This window comes from Phyllostomus hastatus, unplaced genomic scaffold (assembly GCF_019186645.2).
Source record: "Phyllostomus hastatus isolate PE091 unplaced genomic scaffold, TTU_PhHast_1.1 phas_contig_40, whole genome shotgun sequence".
In the NCBI taxonomy this organism is placed as follows: Eukaryota; Metazoa; Chordata; class Mammalia; order Chiroptera; family Phyllostomidae; genus Phyllostomus; species Phyllostomus hastatus.
This window is the reverse complement of record NW_025333872.1, coordinates 79,979,780-80,000,386: the sequence shown is the minus strand read 5'-3', so window position 1 is coordinate 80,000,386 and position 20,607 is coordinate 79,979,780. Positions and strand designations below refer to the sequence as shown.

Below are 20,607 nucleotides of genomic sequence, written 5' to 3'. Positions count from 1 at the left end.
ATCAAGAAAGAAAAAGAAATTAGTGTAACCTTATTACCCACAGTTATCTGAACATTTTTTGTGTAGATCTACCTAGAATTTTTAATATGCTCAGACATAAAAAATGACAACATCATTTGTTTTTTTATTTTTTAGAAAAGATTTCATTTATTTATTTTTAGGGAGGGAGACAGAGAGGGAGAGAAACATCAATGTGTGGTTGTCCATACTGGGCAACCCCTTACTGGGGACCTGGCCCACACCCCATACTGGGAACCTGACCTGCAACCCAGGCATGTGCCTTGACTGGGAATTGAACCAGTGACCCTTTGGTTCGCAGGCCGGCCCACAATCCACTGAGCCACACCAGCCTGGGCACATCATATATGTTTTGTTACTTTCTTTTTTCAAGTAAACATGTCATGACATCTTTTGCTATTACTCATTTACCTGCAGAGTAGGTAATATTTTTAATACCTGCAGACTATTCCATTATAGGGAAATATATATTACTTAATCCCCTTATTATTGGACATTTGATATCTTTTTTCCTTTTTGCTATTTTATATATGGGCTCAGTGAACATATTCACACAATGACTCCTGTCTTAGTTACTTGGCTATTGTTTCCTGAGAATAATTGTTAGAAGTAGAATCTCTGGGTCACAGGTAGGCAGCTTTATTTATAAAGGAGTTTTTTGCTATGTGTTATCTAAGTACCCTCCAAAAATGTTTTACCAATATACATTAATGCCAACGGTGTCGAGTGCTGTGAAATGCATTCTTAAAATACGTACAAGTATGTGACTGACTGATTTTTCTTTTTTCTTCTAGGCCAACTTGCTTTTTCTTAAATCTTGAATATTCTACATAAGACCTTGCTCAACCTGTTAAGCCTATTAGTGATTCTACCAGAATACATTCATAGTCATCATATATCCATGCTTGTTTGAACAAAACGTTCAAGCATCCAAAATATGAGTAGCCAGTCTTGCAGCATTCATGTGTGACTCACTTGTTTGTTTGAAATGAGAAGATGGGAGGAGGCAGGTCAGATGACTGTGAATCTTCTTTAAAGGACCCATGGTATATATATTATGTAAGAGAAGACTTGCTCCAACCCCAGTCCTTGGGGAAGAGAGTATAGCACATGTAGTCAGGTATATTGTCATAAATTTCCAAATATGACAGATGATGTAACTACCAGTTACAAAGAATGCTTTCTTAAGGACCAGAATTATTGCATTTTAATTTATACTTTAATTGTCTTTTGCAAGAAATGTTAAAAGAGTAATATTGTAGCCTCAAACTGAGTCTTTCTCATATAGATTCCAATTAAACTATACTTGTAATGTTACTTAAGGATAATCCATAAATCTTTTAGAACAGAAAGGAATCAATGAAAGCTATGGTACTTATTCCTGTTTTTTTGTTTGTTTGTTTGCTCATAAAACTTAATTTATTTAACATATAGGATTATCATTTGTTCTCAGATTATTTAATTGGAAAACAGGTTTATTCTAGGAGTAAATTTGTTTCCTTGTTTAAATTATTTAAGTCTCTTTTTTAACCTAGATTTCATTCTCTATTTAGTTCAGGGACATTCTAGACACTTCAGATTTCTAGCCTGGAAATGAAGACATGGTTTCATGGGATCAGTCCTGGTTTATTTCTACTTAGTGCTGTTAACTAATGGAATAAAAGGTAAATGTGTACTATGAGAAATGAAATGTAAATTTTCACATGTTTAACCATTTTAATTTTTGACTAAATTCCACTAAACAATTAGTGGAAGTTTGAAAATGTGTGGTTGAGTTTAAAGTAGTTCCCAAAGCACTTAAAAATTGATGGGGCACGTGGGAATGACTAAGTCTTCTGGCTTTCTGTGTCTTTGGTCACAGTTGTGTATTTTTCTCAGGGTTCAAGGGAGGAGTAGTTTTATAGAAACATTTTAGTGTAATCCAGTTTATGAGTTTGATTCCTTAAATATTCAAATGGAAGTACTAAGGCACACGTTAACCTGAATTTTCTGTGCTCCGACTTTCACAGTGTAGATCACTGACACCTTAGCTGTTCCAGTGCAGCCTCCTAAGAGGTAGAGGACGTGTAGAAAATGAACAAGTGACTTAAAAACACAGAACTTACGGATCCTAGCTTTGCTGCGGTGGAAAGGGAGCTTTGTGGGTGCGACTTCTACTGCTGGTCAGATTAACTGCTCGGTTCAGTTCCCCAGGGCCCCTGGGTCTTCAGTTGTGCCGATTTTTTACAAAAGATGTAGCACTTTGAATCAGCAAAGGCATAAGAGGAATGGGAGGTGTTCTGTGAAGGAAGGACATCATACAAGTTATGTATTTTAGAAAGGGTGTGGTGGGGGAAAGTAATTCCCGCTCTCATAATTATTACTTTATGTTAGTTGCCTGACTTTAGATTATACTTAATTAATGTAATAAGTCAAAATGTCATGAAATGTTTTTACTACCGGGTTTATTTTATAATTCCTGTGCTCTGAAGCCCTCAATGAATCAATTATTAGATGTTAGAACATCATTCTCTTAACTCCAGATCCATAATTTGGTAGGAGATGCCCAGGAGTATTTTGGCTTTTTCTTTGGTGGGTAGAGAAATATAAATTCTTTTTCACAGCTGCCATGCAGTCAGGAGACGTATGAGAGTGATTTTATAAGATAAAATTTAAGAATTACATAGTGAGTATCTCAAGCATCTTAGGCATATGCTACTTCTCGCTCCTTTTCCCTTTGTCAGTACGTGTGAGTGTTGAGTATGGGTTCCAGTCCTGTCTCAGTGCAAGTGCAGCTCAGTTGACCAGGCTGTAGATACCATGTGTGTGTAAATTACAAACCCAATAAACACAATTGTATAAACTCTGGTTTCCAACAGAACAAAACCTGCACTGAGTTTTCCTTGATTTAGGTACCTTCCTGTTGTTTCCATAGTACTGGAAATGAATCATGCACCTGTCTCAGAGCAGCTCGTTAGTGGGCGAGATTGGCTAATTACTCATGAGCATGGTCAGCATGGAAATGCAGTCCAAATAGTAGAAGGACATCAACTGTGAGTTGCAATGTGTGTGTGACAGGGAGCGAGGGAGTGGGAGAGGGAGAGGGAAACAGTCCATAGGGTAAAGGGTAAGGCATGCAGGTTAAATATCTAGAAATGCAGGCTGAAATCTGCTATAAAATGAGAATTGATTATTGCAGCTGATAAAATGTGGAAATGGGTAATGAAAACACAGTATGTGTGGAAATCTAAAGTTTTCTTCATAGATATCTTTTTAGGATAATTTATGATGTTGAGAACATGCCTCAGGTTTCTGAAAAATGTTTTCTTAGGTGGCTAATTAGGATGTGGTACTACTGATGTGATCTAAAAAGTGTTCTTTTCCAAAAGGGGTTGTCATAAAGTGGGAAGCCTTGGTGTATACAAGTCTGGGAACAGAGTTTTGATTTTACTTTGGGGTGAATGACAGAAGGTGATCACCGGTGTGCTTTACATGTATCATCACAGTGTTCGTTTGCTGCTTTGTCTTCCCTGCTTGTTTATATATGGCTTTATTCTAGGTCTTCTGTGTCCCCATATTATCCTAGGTTCTCTTGCAGTCTCATCAGCAGGATTCAGTGCTGAGTGTGGTGGTAATTTTCCCCCCATAGATAATATACCACTAGCAATGCTTTCATCTGTGATGGAAAACCCCTGCACTGGGGTAAACAGACATTTATTTTTCTCAAGTAGCTGGTCATGCAGGTAGGAAGTCCAGGGTCATGCAGCTACTCAGCAATGTTGTTAAGCACCAGCCTCCTCCTACTTTTTGGAGGGGTGCTCTTTGTTACAGAGGTTCCTTTTCAAATAGTCGCCAGTTGGCTGTTGCATCTCCAGGACTTATTCACAGTAGAAAGAAGAGGAATGAGGGGAGGGTTTTCTCCTAGTGAGGTTTGGTGAACACTGTGTGTACCCAGCACTGGCTGCAAGGGTGCCTGTGTATTTGCTTGGGTGCATGGCTGCCCTCGGAAGTAACTGGAGTTGTGTTAGAAAGAGGGGGACTGGGCACCAGGTTGCCAATGCACCGAGTGCCACAGACGCTGTTGTTATTCTGCTGATTTTATTGAGATACAATCCTTTTGAAATAACTGCTCACACAAAATGGTAGTACTTCATGTGGCTTTGCATAATTCTTGTAATAGTTTCAAAGTTATATTAAAAATGTAAAAACCCTTAGTATTCAGTGTGCTTAGAAGGACCAATTGTAATTTCATAATTGTTTTCAACTAGTGCTATTGAATATGATCCATTTTTTTCTCTGACTCTTCTCATCACTATAAACTAGTTAAAATGTGTGCCAAGTTAGGTATTTGTTTCACAGATTGTTAAAAACAACATCATGTAATAGCCACTTACTGAACAGCAGCTTTACAGGAAGGGTGGAGAGTGATCAGTGGATGGGCCCCAGCCTCCAGCCTCCAACCCGCCGTCCACTCCGGTGGGGCAGGCAGGTAGACCAGCTGACTAGAATGCAGGCAAGCATGAAATACAAACTGGACATGGAGGGTAGAGGTAATAATTTTACGTGTACTGTGGAAAGAGGGAACCAATGGGGACTCAAACCATAAGTAGTGTTGCTATTGAGTTCCACATTTTAAATTCTTCTTATGCATGTTAGTGTATTAAAGAAAGAGTTTATCACTTTTATAGGAAAGGAAAAGAACTTTTATGACTTAAGCAAGTCATTAGAAACATGTCTATTCCTCTTATTCTCTTTCTTTCTGTGTTTTATAGCTCTTTGAATAGGCACTACTTGATGACAGTTCTCAAAATAACCACTTAAGGTTTGTGAATATATTACAGATTTTAGTTTCCCCAAATAAAATATTGTGAACCTAATAAAATTTAACCACTAGTACAGAAAGAATTTTTTTTTTCAATCAAACAACATACTTCACCGGGCAGGGGAGGTACCATGATCCCGAAGGTGGTTTTCCCAGGGCGAGGCTCACCCACGGCACTCCGGATGTGCTGACCTCTGTGATTTCCCCACATGTGGGAAACTCGACTGCGTGATTTGTGGTAGTGGGGGGCGCTTTGCTCGTGCTCTCCCCTGGGGAGAAAAACAATCAAACAGTATCAGAGCTCACAGAGCAAAACTTGTAAATCTCTCTTCACATGTCTCCAAGTTCACTGCATTTGTGAGCACGCACACCAGACTGTGGTTGATTTATTTCCTCACAATTACAGGCATATTGCATGTATTGTTCTGCAGCTCGCCTCTTGCCCCGTAACATCTTTTCTTGATTGTTTTCTTCATAGCACAGATGGAGTAGTGGTTTTCTCAATCAAGGATGCTACCACGCTACCCCAGGGAGTATTTTTATTTTATTTTTTTCTGGTAGTGCTTAGTAAATGCTCTTTAATTACTGTTCCAGATCAAAATAGTGCAATAACCTGGCATTTGTTATGGGCTTGCCTACTGATGCTCATTTCATCAGGTTAAATAGATAGCTTGTTGTATTGATAAGTTTTGTCAAGGGTCCTGTAAAAAAAATGGAATAATTATAAATGCTCTTGTAATGGACCATGGATGAAACTCTTCAGCAGAAAATGGAGAACTCCGAAAGATGTATTTATTTGTCTGTTGGTTGGTTGGTTGTTTTATTTTTGCCAGATTCTTCATATATTGAGGTATATTGACATTAAATTTATACAACAATCAGAAATTACCATGACTGAAAATCCTTTCTTATTTTATAGTTTGGTAAACAGCAACCATGGATGCTTAAATACTGTTTTTCCAAAGGACCTTCTTTCATGGTGCTTTGGTCAGAAAACAAGAAAATATTTGAGAAAAGCAATTTTGATCACTTATAGTTTCAGCATTAAGCATATCTTACTAGTTCTTTTTTTTTGTCCTGGGCAGTATTTTTAAATATGCAGGGGATTTTATGAAGAAGTCTCCTGCTCAAAATGCCAGCAGCGTCCCACTGAGAAATAGTGCTGTGGAAATACCTGGTCTTTTCAACATTTCTTTATATAACTTTTTAAAAAATGTGATTGTACTGTAAATACATATTTACTCATGGATGGTCAGTCTTTAGCCATATCTCTCTGTGTATCTGTAAAAGCCTAGTATAAATTATTAGAAGAATTGCTGGGTTAAAGGGCATGTACATTTAATATTTAGTTACATGCTCCCAAATCCCTCTCCAAACAGGCTGTACAAATTACAGTCCTAATAACATTGCACACATTTTCCCACATCCGCTTCAACACCAGATATTATCAGCTAAAAAAATTCTGCCTACATAATAAGAAAAAATAAAGTCTTGTTTAAATTTCCATTTTCCTGTCCAAAAAGGCCTGTTATAAAGCACTTTCAGTGTAGCAATAAGGGACTCATTTGCTTCTGGAGCTGCGTTGTCACTGCTCCTCTGCTCTGGGTGTTCTGCTGCCTGTTTCACGCGTGCTCCAGAAACAGGCCTATTTCCACATCAGTCCCTCTTCAGAGTGTCTGTTTAGTCTCATCTGCAGGGAGTGTCTTACCAACACTGACTGGCAGGAGGGACTTTCTTATAAAGAACTAGGAATTGGTATTTATTTAGAAAGAGCTGTGTTTTCCAAACTTTGGTTGCTGCTTAGTTAGTGGGTCGGTGAAACCAAGTTAGGGATCGTCAGAGCATAAAGTAAGAAATAGAATAGAAAATAATGGAGTGTCTCATATTGTTAAAGGTAAGACATAGTTTGTGACTTATTTCATACTCATTTTTGTGTGTTTGAGATATGTGTTTATGGATTTGTAGTATGGACATATGCATACAATGTCTTGAGTGGTGCATTGTGGTATAAAATATACCTCTTTGCGTTGAGAGGATCACTGGTATGGATCATCTTAGCTTTAAAATTTTATTCGAAGCATAGTTTATTTCTGTCCTAACTGAGGCAGCAGTTTCATACTTGGTTGTGGGATTAAAGTAAGATAAATTTCACAGCATACCAATATTTTGCAAAAGGTTAAAGGCTAAGGCTTTTAGATGGCTGAAATGCTTAAAGACAGATGTCACCTACTTGGACTTGGAGATGTAATGGGTGTGGAAAGGCCATTTGGCTTGGGTGCAGGATGAAGAAATGATGTTACACCCCACTAAACATAATTTCACCGAGCAATGTAATTTATCTGGGCTCCAGTGCAGTCCCCGCACTTGACTCTGCAGTAGCCGAGTTGCTGCCCAGGCAGGAGAATGTGGAGGAAATCCTGATTCGCCCTTCGGGCAGGCACAGGTACAACCGATCCTCCCAGAGCCGTGGCTTGAACGCATTGCAGCGACTTAGCTGCCCTCAGTTCCAGTGCTGATCTCACATTGCTTAGAGAATTACCTGTTGGTGATTATAATAAATGATGGTAATTAAAAAGAAAAGCCATGGAACACTCTGCATGTGGGTGTGTTTAATCACCTGGCAGGTGTTCATATTTTTAGAGTGTGGAACCTATGCGTAAACAATGGCCTTTCTGTTAGAAATTCTGCCCACTCTTTTGTGCTTCTCCCCTTTTATAGTCGGGTATTTTCCATCACGTAGGGAGCAATAGTGATGATCACACAGCTAACTTGTGTTGTATTGTATGCTTCCCACATTTGTCTTACCTCAACCAATTCTAATTTTCTTACTTCAGGTATTTTTATTTAATAATTGCATCTTTGTAACATATGAATGGAAACTTATAATCTTCTGGATTTGTAAATGATAATGTTGGAAAATTTGTGGTTTTAAAGTTCTGTGGTGTAACCATAAGTTAATATCTTTAACATTTTATAAGGTATTACTGATATATTTTTTGGTAGACATAAATACTAAATAATATATATTATTTCATACACCACAGGTGGCAAACACAAGGCCTGTGGGCCCAATCTGGCCCTCCACCTTGTTTTATCTGGCTTGGAACCTTGTTTCTCCCCTGCAGCAGTGCTGAGCTCTTGCTTAACTGTTAAGGAGTAGTTACATTTATACAGTCCTAAAATTACATTCGGCCCTTTGAAGGCAACCATGAGGCTGATGTGGCTGACCGCCAGTGAAAATGAGTTTGACACCCATGTCATAGACCAAAGATAGAAGTGCAAGGTTTTTAAAGACTGTCAAGTACCACAGAACATTATTGGGTACAAATATTCCATATTGTTAATATGAAGTATAGAGAGGCAGTGTTGACATTGAGTATACTTACTGTATTACTTTAAACTCAGGTAAAACTGTACCCCCCCATCCTTCTTCCCCCCTACAAAGTTTAATTTTATATATTCTCTATTCAGTCTAATTCTATGAGATGGCATTCTGGAGACAGGGCATGAGTTTCTCTCTTCATCTCAGTGTCTGCTCAGTGGTACCAGGTTATCTGATACTGTGTTGTGATTTTGGATCAACATCTCCTATCCACATAAAAAGTGTGCTTATGCAGGTACTTTGAGCTCTTTGCCCGTGGTGAATATAATGACTGATAATTTTGTGCAGTGTCTTATGGAACTTAGTTATGTAAGCAGTGATCGTTCAGATTTATTTATAATTATCCTCTACATACATGTTATTGCTCTTCTTCCTCCTTGAAAGACACTCTTTTCCATTCACATTTGGTCTGAAGAAGCTGCAGCCTCAGGAGAACGAAGGCACAGTTTTGATGGTTTCTGAGTGAGTGCTGGAGCTTCATTGTTTCTCCTGCAGCCTTTCTGTTTTGTAACCCTGAGCCATAAGTTAACATGATGTCATTGCTAATGCAACCAATTGGCCTGATGAAAGACTCTTGCATATTGCAGAAAGAAAGTGTTATTAGTACATGCTTAGAAATAGAGAGGAAAGCTAATGGTGTGACACTCAGTGCCCCATATGTTAAATTGAGGAAGACATATTTTGTGAATTTCTTTGAATGGAATTCTTTGCGTTCTTCAACAACCTTTTTACTTTTCCTCTTCTTTTTCTAAGATATGCCCTCTCCACATTTAAATACTTGATTAAAATAAAAGGACTAGTCACCGTTTAGAAAAGAACAAGAGCAAACAAAAGCAATGTCAATAAAAGTCAATTTTAATATATATGGTTTAAAAAATATTAGATATTCCAGTAAGTTGGTTGGCCTGTGTTGTTCAGGATTAACAAATGAGTTTTATGGAATGTTATTAAAATATGAGGCAATTAAAACAACTATGTTACAAATCTAACTTGTTCTAATTAAGCAAGACCCAGATGAAGCCTTTCAGAAACAGAATTACATGGTTGTTTCCATGGCCTTATAGAAGAAAATAATGATCTATGTAGGTCTAATTCATGGACCATTCCCTAGAGTATCAAGTTTCAGAATGGCTTCATTGACTTGAAGAAGTAAAGCTACTAAATAGAAATGGTGTATGGAGTGAGGGCATTCTGTACTTTCCTAGTGAGGGTGTAGAAGAAGTTTGCAGAACCCACACCTCCCAGAGAAGTGGTCAGCGAGTTCTGGATACAAGGTTAAGCTACTGCTTGCTATTTTCTCCCCACTAATTCTGCTTGGTATCCTGATAGTCATTCTAATGACCAAGGAGGGTGTATGTACACACCTTCCTGCAGTAACCTGGTATATCCTGGTAACCTTGTTCAGCTTCTTGAGGGTTACCTACACAGTGTATGATAAATAATGGCTAAGCTTCTGTGTAAATCCTCCTTAATTTTACCAATAAACAACTTAACAATTTTAAAACCCAATATATTTAGGTACAGATATTTTACATCACATCTGTTTAGTTATGTTATTTTGTAGTTTGTTATAGTCATCTTACCAGTAAGGATTTTCTCCTTCCCTTCTACCCCACTATTACCCGTCTATTATCTGTTTGAAATTTGTTACCTGAAAACTCTTTTTATTCTTGCCAGTTCCTTGGCACTACCCAAAGAAATACAGTGTAAGTTTGGAAGGTAGAATATAAACCTCCCTTCTGGTCTGTTACACTGAGGAGCTCCAGTAAACTTCCACCCAACATTTGCACCATTGATTGTGTAGGCCCCTCCCTCTGAATATGGGTTGGGTCTGAGAGTTTAACTGACAGAATCAGCAGAAGTGACACTCTGCAAGTTCTAGGCCTAAGCCTTAAGAAATCCAGAGAGAGAGAGAGAGAGAGAGAGAGAGAGAGAGAGAGAGAGAGAGAGAGCTAGCCCGCGAGCTCGCCAGCTGAGCCTTGCCTAGATTGCAGAATTGTGAGCAAATAAAACACTTGTTTTTGAAGCCATTAAGTTTTAGGGTGGTTTGTTATACACGATAAAGGAAACCACTACCAGATTAATAATGTACATTGACAAATACATTTTAATAGCTACTTAGCAATAATTTGTATTTACAAGGGGAACGCAAAAAACCCCAGAATTTATTTATTAAGAATTGTGTGTTTATTCTTTATGTTCAAACTTCAGTCACCTTCAAAGTACTCTCCATGGGATGCAATACACCTGTTGAGACATTTTTTCCCCTGCTCAAAACAGTTTTTGAATTCATTGATTCTGATGGTTTTTAGTGCTTCTGCCGTCTGTGTCCCCCGCCCCCCCACATCTGCAAAATGTTTCCCTTTGAGGACTTTTTTCATCAGGGAAAACAAAAAGAAGTTGGTGGGGGGACAATCAGGTAGATAGGAAGGGTGGGGCATGGGGGTCGAGCTGTTTTTGGTCAAAAACTGCTGAATACTCAGTGAGGTGTCAGGAGATGTGCTGATAAAGCACCCATCATGAAATGGGCAAAGCATTGAGTCTTCAAAAAAAAATCACTGAAACCAAGAGCAGCCTCTCAGAGCAGTACTGACTGGTGCACTGATCCAGATGGGCTCCTAGAACACTCACCTAGTGGGGGAAGCCTGTATTACAAGGGGCCCTCCCTCCAGAAGAGAATTCCTACTTTTGAGGGTGTCCTGCCTCGTATGTGCTGGAAAAATAAAATATAAATTATTGCTAATTAGATATTAAAATTGATTTATCAATATATTATGTGCTATCTCCCAATGTAGTTATATTGAAAAGGAAAGAAATAAAGTGTAGCCATTGAAGAGATTTTTCTATCACAATTTCCTAAAGCAGTGATGACTTAATATTCTGGCAACATTTTAGACCCCAACATTGGTAGAGAAATGTATGTAAGAACATAAAAATATTAATTTTTGATGAGATGAGTTTTTAAGTTCCTTTTCCTCCCAGAATGTTTTTTTTTTCCTTTTTCAGTGACATTTCAAGCTAAATGCCTCTACAGGTTGACTGATTACAAATGTTTTCACTCAAGCACACTTGTTTCTAAATCCGTCTGTAAGCTGTTTTCTTAAAAAAGTGAATAAGCTTAGGAAATAATTATTCCTTAAAGTACACAAAACTCCCGAGCAAACTTTTGTTCTGCAGACGGATCTGATTCATCAAGAAACATCAAGATAATTGTCACGATTTAAATTTTTAAAAGAAACCAAGAAGCCTTTGGCTCAAGAATAAAACTTTCTGCTGCTTTCTTGGCATGCTGCCTTGAGTTGAATATTTTGTGCTGTACGTTGCTCCATTTTTTGTTTTGTATTTTTGCCCCTGGGACAGGAAACTACTGAACAAAATAATTCATTTTGGTTACCAATGCTGGTCCTTTGGTGACTCACTATTCTTGAGTGATTAGTACAGAAAGGAGAGGCTGACATTTGAATGCTGCTCCCTAGTGGATGCAGATGATGAGCCAAGATTTTATTCTCTCATCACTGGCATTTTGTAAAACTGAGGGTCACTGTTTTGACACAAGGAGACCCACATTCACATTAACGTATCCTTCTGTCTTGTAAACTGTTTCTTTCAGGCAGTAGAATGCTCTGTTTAGATGAAAGTTCTTAATGGACTCAGACAGTTTGCACGAAAATACACCAGTGTTCCCTCCCTTTTGGCATTAATCTGTGTAATTGTGTAAAAGTAATTTTATAGAGACACATGAACATTTTCTTACACGACTGTGAGCATCACAAGGGCAGAATCATGTCTTACTTGCTCAAGACTACAAAGCCCAGAATCTATAACACATCCTTATATTATGAGTCCACATTCATATTAATTTTTTAATTAGTGATTTTAGCTTTTAATCAACATTATTATTTTCCAAGGCATTTCTGGTTAGCTAGAATGTCAACAGTTCCCAGATTGGCAGATTATGTTGAAGGAGTCATGTTTTCTAACATCTTCCTCAATGGATGATAGTTACCGATTATTTTCCTATCCCAATTACATGAAATATTGATACTAATTTTTTAATTCAGTGACCTATAGTATGCTGGATCTTTTCAATATCTTATTTCTGATTCTTACAACAGTTTGTTTGGAGTTAGTTTAAAATAATGGTATAGTTGATGTTCTTTAATTCCCTATTGAAAACTTGTGTGACAAGGGATTTATGTGGCATGCTAAGAATGTGTAGATGTTCCTGGGATTACTGAGTTGGAAGATGCTTGAGTGAGAGATGCAGTGGAAGGGCTTTTGTGTTCCTGCGAATGTGTGAAAAGAAGAGGTTCTTGGGAACTTTACTAAGATTCTGTGGTGACTGCTCGTATTCAAATTTTTTCCCTCACCTGAAAGGACACAAAGTAATCTTGGATCTAGGTTTATCTTTTTGCTCAAATTATAACACACTCTATTTTATGCATTCCTATGAAACTTGTGTTACAAGCCAAAGTGGCATAAAGAAGCTATTACCATTAATTTGTATGAAAAATCTGAGCATTTCCAGGCATCCCCCAAGTAACCTGTGAAATCATACCTAATAACACATAAGCCTAAAAAAGACACTAACACAGTAAAAGCAGTGCCACTCTTGCTGCTCGAGGTGCCCCTGCCGTTCTAATGGGTCCCTGCAAAACAGACCCTGAAAGCTATTTTTGCAAACGTGAAAATCCTCTTTGGATTTCTTTCAGTTAGCAGAAACAGGTACCTATGTAGGTCTTTTGTAAAAGTGAAGTGGCATAACTCAAACTTTGGAAGAGTTGCGGGGGGCACCTCTTATTTATAGTGAACAGTTGTTTTATGTGAGGTACCTCTGAACTGCTTGAGGTACCTCAGGGAACGCAAAGAGGCCAAAATTCTAGCTTTGGGAAAGTTCGCCTTGCAGCATAGGGAACAGACAAACAATAAAAGTAATACCAAAAAGTAGGTATTATACATAGTAGGTTATAGGGTGGAAATAATAAAAGAGAGTAATGGAAACCAGAGGTGAGAAAGTGGGTTATCATTTTAAGTAGACCGCACAGGCTTCATTAAGAAGGTGACTTTTGGGCAAAGCCTGAGGAGGTGAGGAAGTATCAGGAAGATGCTTGGAAGAAGAACCATCCTGGTGGAAGGAGGCAGAGGGGCAGGGAAGGGCCAGAGCTGCATCCGTCCGGGTCCTAGGCCGCCTGCTGCCTCTGAGGAATGCTTTGGTGGTTAAACTTGGTCCAGGTTGCTGCTAAATCATTGTGATGTTTGTGAACTTTATTGGATGATCATTACCTTATTACCAAATCATAAAATAACACCAAAAAGAGAAATTACTAGAATAGAACCACATAATAAGATGTGACCTTGAAACATTTCTTTTGTCCTTTATGGTTTCAGGGGCCTACGTAAATCATACAGGGCCTCAGTGACAGGTCACTGCTGCTCCAGGAGACCTGATCAGGCCTCAGAGGCCTTTTAGATGTCGAAGGTTCAAATCTATTGACTTTGTGGTCAATATTAGAGACCATATAAATCAGATAATTAGAACAAAAGGAGGTGGAGTGTGTAAAATTCCTTAAATCTGTAGGTACTCTACAAATATTAATTTTAATTTTCAATTTAAAAAGTAATCTGTTTTATCTCTTATCACCTGTTTCATTATCTTAGTCTCTGCTTCTCCAAATTAAAATCAAAGTTTGAAATAACACAACAATACTTGTGTCTCCTTATTGAAAATACTGTTTTATTTGTGGTACATATTTTTCAGCTTTTCAATACAGATGGATTTTTAAACTGATTACCTGGCACTTTGGGAGGAATTGGTTTTTACTGAATATTATAAAAGGGAAATAAGTGTTTTTAGAGAATTTTTTGTTGTCTTCTGTGATTTCTTCTTTTAAATGACTAATACATACAGACTTGAAAAGTAGGTTTTATCACTAGTTGAAAGGGTAAATTCTCTGAATCTGTTAAAATGGTATGTAATTATACTATAATTTTGATGACTGAGATAGAATTATTTAGGGCAGACTGTGTGCCAGGTGTTTCCTAGGTGCCAGTACAGGTGTACCTCCCTCTTATGCAACACATGCAGTTTTTAAAGATATGTAGATGAGGGAGGGTTTGAATATTGACGCTGCTGGTTTTCAAGAAGTGCCCTTACTCAGGTTAATTACTTAAGTCAGTGACACTCAGTTTCCCCATTGAAGAAATAGAGCTAATATCTGCATCTTCAGAACTGTGAGGAGTAAAGATGATGTCTGCAGAATGCCAGTGTAGAACTTCTTACCCAGTGAGCCCTCAATAAAAGGTAGCTGCCATTCATTTTTAAGCAGGTCATCTTGTTCGCTTATGTTTTGGATTGATTTGTTTTTGTCCTGGAGATGTTTTCTACCTAAAGTGTTAAGCTTACCTATTCTTACTCAGTTCTTCAGCATTTTGAAAAGAACCACTTCAGTGTTTGATGTGCGTGTTTATGAAGCAGATCCAATACTTAAAAGAATCTGAGAGTAAAATACTTTGAGAACGACTGCCCTTTAATTATAGTGTCTTCTTTGAACTCTTGGGTTCCCTCTTTGTCATCATTTTTCCTGTGACCCACAACCCTTATCTCCTTGTGCTTGGTCTGCTTTTCCCTTTCCCTCCAGTTACTGCCTCCCTCCCTCCTTTTATTCTACCCTCTCCATCGCTGCCAGACTAAATTTTCTAAAATGCTGCTGTACCCCTTCTTTTATTTTCTTAAACATTTTTGCATTGGCCATTTGTATTTCTCCTTTAAGGGAGGATCTGTTCAAGTTTTATGCCCATTTGAATTGGGCCTATGACTTTTTATTACAAGTGGCAGGAGTTCTTTATATTTTGGGTATAAGTCTTTTGTCAATGGTGTGATTAGGGATATTGGCTTATATTAGCTTTTTGTTCTGAGCAGCTCAGGAGGCAACAATTATAGAGGGCCCCCGCAGCTTCAGGCATTGCATCTTCACAGGACTGTGTAAGGGCAGGAATTTGGGGGGAGGGGCAGAGGCCAGGCAGCCAGAGAGAGCTCCTGTCATTTATTTTCTCCTTTTCTCTTCTAAGAAATATTTTTCTTTTGCCCAAAGACCCATGCCCATGGCACTCCCAGAAGACTTCTGTGTCTTGTTAACAAGAACTGAGTTATTTGGCTGTTTCTACCTTCAAGAAAGGCTGGAAAAGTGTCTCTAAAAAAATTCTCTGTGGTGGTAGGTGGATGCATGAGAAGGGGTTATACTGCTTGTAGTGTGAAATACTTACATGTCAAGGTCATGGGGTCTCAGGAAAGGACAGCTCACAGAGGCATGAGAGTGTAGCTTATTCAGGAAACCAGTGTTATTTTGAGAGAAACACGAATTCATTTGTTGAGGAAACTTCGTGAGTATCTATTTGAACGTGTTGGTAGTCAGTAGCCAGAACATCCGAGCTAGGATTTTGATTTGGAATCACTAAGGGAGTAAATGGTATTTGAATCTATGGTGGTGTTGACATTCCTTGGTGACAGCTGATAAAACACCAGAAAAAGGCAGAATGTGGGTCCTGGGAAAGTTACTTTCAGGGATAGTCAGAGGAAATGGATCTCCAAAAGCAGACTGAGAACATCTACCAGAAGAGTAGACCAGTGTTCATCTAGCCATGGGAGGCGTTTCAGGAAAGAGAGAGGGGTCAGCGGAGTGGAAAGTCCCAGAGAAGGATTGCCAAGGTGTAACAGATAGCCATCTGGATCTGGCAGCTCGGAAGATATTACGAGTCTTTTCAAAAGCAGTTATTTGGAAGGAAAGGAGTAGAGGCCAAATTGTAATCAGCTGAGGGAAGTTTGGAGGTGAGAAGGTGATGAGTTACAACTTAGTCAAGGACCTCAGTTGTAGTTTCATTAAAAAATATTTTGTATGGAAGCAGCATGAAATGTTTATAGAGGTTTATGATGTGGGAGAAAAGTAGGAGGTGATGGGTGGCCCACCTTCCCTGTGGAGGTGGGAGCAGGGAGAGCGGGATTATCTGTTTTTGGATAGAGGAATTTGGCCACTAGTAAGGGACACTTTTTTAAGGGCGGAGGGAAGGATGGGTGCACTTATTTGGGGGAAGGCGGTGATGGGTGATGCATGGTGTAGCTGGGTCCTGTAGAAGCAGAAGGTGCCCGTCTCCGGTGACTGCCACTGTTTTCTTTCAAATAAGAGGGACAGGAATGGCAGTCAGCTGAGATTGGGGTTGGGACAGATGGGAGAACTGTTTAATTTCCCTTTTGCTTTTCATTTCTGTGTTTGACCAGGTCTACAGTATTTTGGAAACATCACTCATCAGTTAGAAACATTGCCCATCGATGTCAGCATAGCTGATGCTGGGTATTCAGAGAGTTTACTCTGATGATACTTATGTCATCCCATGAGCTCCAATGTACTTAAGCCTGAAGGTGGCTTTGCTATTATCAACCAATAAACATTTTAACATGCCTACCATATACCAGGTATTTTGATAGGTGCTATGAAAATATTAAGGAGTACTAAGAAGTTACAGACTAATTCTGTAATTCAATAATTCTGTATGCTATTCTCTAGCCTACAAGTTCTGAAAATTTCAGTTGTTAGCTATGCCACTTTGAAATGTAAGGGAACTTCTGGGCCTCAGAATTTTCTTACCTATGTAATGGCAAGTGTGGACTAGATGAGCACTTAAGATGCCGTAAGTAGTAAAAAAAACGAACAACTAATAGCTAGTTAATATAGATAGATAACAAGACCTGTTAAGACAATGATAGATACTGGATGTGGACAGTAGGAGCTGCAGACTGTAAGAAGGGAGAATGGTTACAAATGTGTATACGCTACCAGTCTGCATGATAACGGAAAATGTCAAAGTTAGGGCTGCTTCCAGTTCTCCGTGAGTTTATGGTCTGTGTAGGACACACAGTGAGTCTTACTGCTGAGAACTTTGGAATTCTGATAGAACTCTGTCAGATATTTATGGTCAAACAGAGCATTCTGGACAAAAAGCTGAGTTTCTTAAAAATGTATAAAACTCAAAAATTGTGTGTAAGAATAAGAAAATTGTTTACATTAGTGTTTTAAACAGCTGATGAGTAAAAGGTGTTATATGGCAATTACCTATTTTATGGTGAATAAAATATACTTATGCCAGATTCTCAAGTTTTTATATAATGTGTTTTATCCTGAAGATATTTTCAGGAAGTATCCTTAACTGCTCCCAGGAGTCAGTGGAGAGAAGGAGTAATTTGACAGTTTCCAGATGTCCATTAAGAAAATAATAAATTTTCTTCAAGTTCCTGATAACTAACCCTATGAATTTTGTTGTATCTCCTCTCCAGACAAATCTGATTGAGTAGGAATCGGCTGTAACCCAGATTTAACTTTATTAAAACAGATGGTCCGAAAGAAGAAGAAAAGTCTTTTACCATCCCTATGGGCAAGACTCAAACTTATTTATCCTCATTCAAGGGCAGTTTCTCTCTGTTTTGGCTTGACTTCTGGGAGCCCAGAACTCTTAAAGGATGTTTTCTTAAAAATAGTGAGCTCTTTGATTGTCTGTCCTAGTATTCTTGGCTGAGCTTCCTATATTCCGGCTGCTTTTACTCATTAATATTCAGCTTGATCCCTAGTGACTAAGAAGGCAGCAAAGGGCTGTAAGTTAGTGCAATGAAAGGCCTTAGGAGTGCTTTCTGAGGAAAGATGCAAATGTCCCTAGGAATAGTGTAACCAAGTTTCATTTTCTCAAGTAAGTTGAATGGCTTAAGGCTTTCAAATGATTTAAATAGAAAGTTTTTTTTTCTCTTTTCCTTTTGATGCAGATTCAATTGGGACTTAACTTTTTTTCAGCCTCCTTTACAGTAAGTATGCTTTTTGTGTTGAAAATAAAATAATGAACCAGATTAAGATAAGCATAACACATTTCTTAGCTGAAGCGTACTTATACAGATTGACAGATGTTAAATTGTTTAACAATTGCTGAATTGCTGTCAGCAGTGTGGCTGCGATGAAATTGATTGTAAAAATGGAAAGTGTATAACCTCAGAATGACTTGTTTCCCTTTCAGCGTATTGAAAAAACACATTTAACTATTCATCCAAAAGTATAATTATTTCTTTCAAAGACAGCTTTGAAAAGAATAATCAACATACATCATTTATAAAGTTTTACAGTGTAGAATCTTTTAATCGAGATTTTGGTTTATTTGTTTTCAGAAGAAAGTGTGTTCTGTTGAAGGAAACCTGAAAAATGCATAATTAAAGAGTATGGTCATTATTTCTCCAGACTACACTACTTTTTGTGAAGTCTGCTTTCATGAAAATCCAATTCTACCTGTTTGCTTATTAAAGTTTGATACTTTGTATCAGGTTAGAAGCAAATACTGTTACCACAAATGCTATTGTAACAATTCCCTCTACAACTAAATGTGTGCCCTTAAAAAATTTTTTTGGCAATTGCTTCTGTTAAATTCAATGCAATAAGGATGTAAAAATTTGGGGACAACAAATAAGTGTGGTACTTCTGAGTCATAGTGGGATTGACCTTTTTTGAAATAATTAGGGGTGAAGACCTGCTCCCTCATTTATAGTTCAGTTGTCCAGCATGGCGGTAGCTTCCAGGCAGGGAGGATGAGGGGAGGTGGGAACCATCCTCTGCCCCCACGGAGCCTGGCTTTGTTCAGTCATTATGAGGAGGGCATTCGTACAGGTACAGGCCACAGTGCTCCTTAAGATGATTTCAGTAGCGAACACTCATGTTTGCAGCTGCTGCCGTGGAAGATAACCATGCTTGTCATTACAGTTCTGCCAGTGCCTCTCACAGGCTGATGTGGGACTGATGGAAGTGGTTGAGCTCCATAATGATGTGTCTAATGTTTTCTTCTCAAACCTGTCCATCTTTGACAAAATGTTGAGTTAGTTTAAAGGATTAATTTGAGCCCTGGCCAAGTGGTTCAGTTGGTTGGAGTGTTATCCTGTACACCAAAAGGTTGTGGGTTCAATTCCTGGTCAGGACACATACCTAGGTTGTGGGTTTGGGCCCTATCAGGGTGCTTACAGGAGGTAACCAATCAGTGTTCCTCTCATATTGATATTTTTCCCTTTCTCTCTCCCCCTTCCTCTCTCCCTTCTCTCTCCCTAAAATTAATAAGCATGTCCTCTGGCAAGGATTAAGAAAAATAAAAGATTAATTGGACATGATTGCTGAGTGGTAATTTTTAAAGCTATTCCCCACCCCTCCCCCCAGCTATATCGTTACTGTATAAGAATACAGTTGGTCTTTGTGGATTTTTTTTTCTCTCTCAGGAAACATTATAGCTTACTTGTCATTTTAGGGGCAAGCAAAGCACACATCTAGAGAGGAAATTTGGGAAAACGTACTAAAAGGGCTAGGAAAAGCCCAAATAGCTCCACAGGGACAGAGAAGGGATATTTATTACATAGATTTAAATTGCCAAGACTGGAGAGTAGAAGACAGAGCCAGGAATAGGGACACTCCACTGATTTCTGGTTCTCTCCCTCTCTCCCTCTCTCCCCCTCCCTCCCTCCCTCTCTCTCTCCCTCCCTCTCTCTCTCTCTCTCTCTCTCTCTCTCTCTCTGTCGCGCGCACACACACACACACACACACACACACACACACACACACAGGCCCTAGGATGGAGAGAGACATTTGGAGATTGGAAGCAGTGCACTCAACATCTGGCTGCTCCTTGTCCTACCAGGTTGTCAAGTGCAGGAGGGAAAGAGGACTGTTTTACTCAGGAGGCCCCTTTCCTGCCGGGGTCACAGAGGAGGGAAGCTGATGCTGAAACCCTAGAGGACAGCTTGTTACAGAATAGGACCTGGTTTCCCATTTTAATGTGCCTTCAATTCCAAGGGGCCTGGAAAGGTGTTTTTATTTTTAACACCTAGTTAAAGCCTTGCCTTCACAGGTGTGTCTAGTATGTCAGAATCAACCCTTTTACCAAGTGACTATAGCTGTTTGTGAGTTTTGCCTTAAGAGGGAAGAGATTCCTGCACTAACATCCTACCTAAACGAGTTGGTTCTGTAAACGTTGAGTCAGGTGTTTACATTAAATTCAGTGGACCCATAAGCAGGACTGGATGGTTGCTTCAGATGTCTCTTTCTCCAATCAACACTGATGTGTTGGCTAAGAAGTCAAATGGGATAAGCTGGGCACCTCAGTGCCAGGGATCACTTGATCAATGGAAAGCAGACTGGAAACGGCCTCCGGCCCAACCCCGATTCTAACAGCGGGTTGTGGCGGCGCCAGTGCCTCTGCCGGGACAGGAAGTGGCGCGCGTGCCGAAGGAAGGCGAGGGTGCCACCCTGGACAGCAATTCTCCGTGGAGGTGAGATGAGGAAGCAGCACTCATTCATCAGATACTTCTGAGCTCCCACAGTGCCCATGGCACTGCCTTCTC

General features: G+C 39.0%; 1 protein-coding gene and 1 non-coding gene across 4 annotated transcripts in view; both read left to right on the top strand.

The window, feature by feature from the left end:
• NHSL1 (NHS like 1) overlaps window positions 1–20,607 on the top strand; it is a 220,115-nt gene that overhangs the window by 30,324 nt on the left and 169,184 nt on the right. The window lies entirely within an intron of this gene.
• On the top strand, window positions 4,925–5,091 carry LOC123822340. Its single transcript, XR_006786306.1, has one exon. It is a non-coding gene; the product is annotated as a U1 spliceosomal RNA (small nuclear RNA).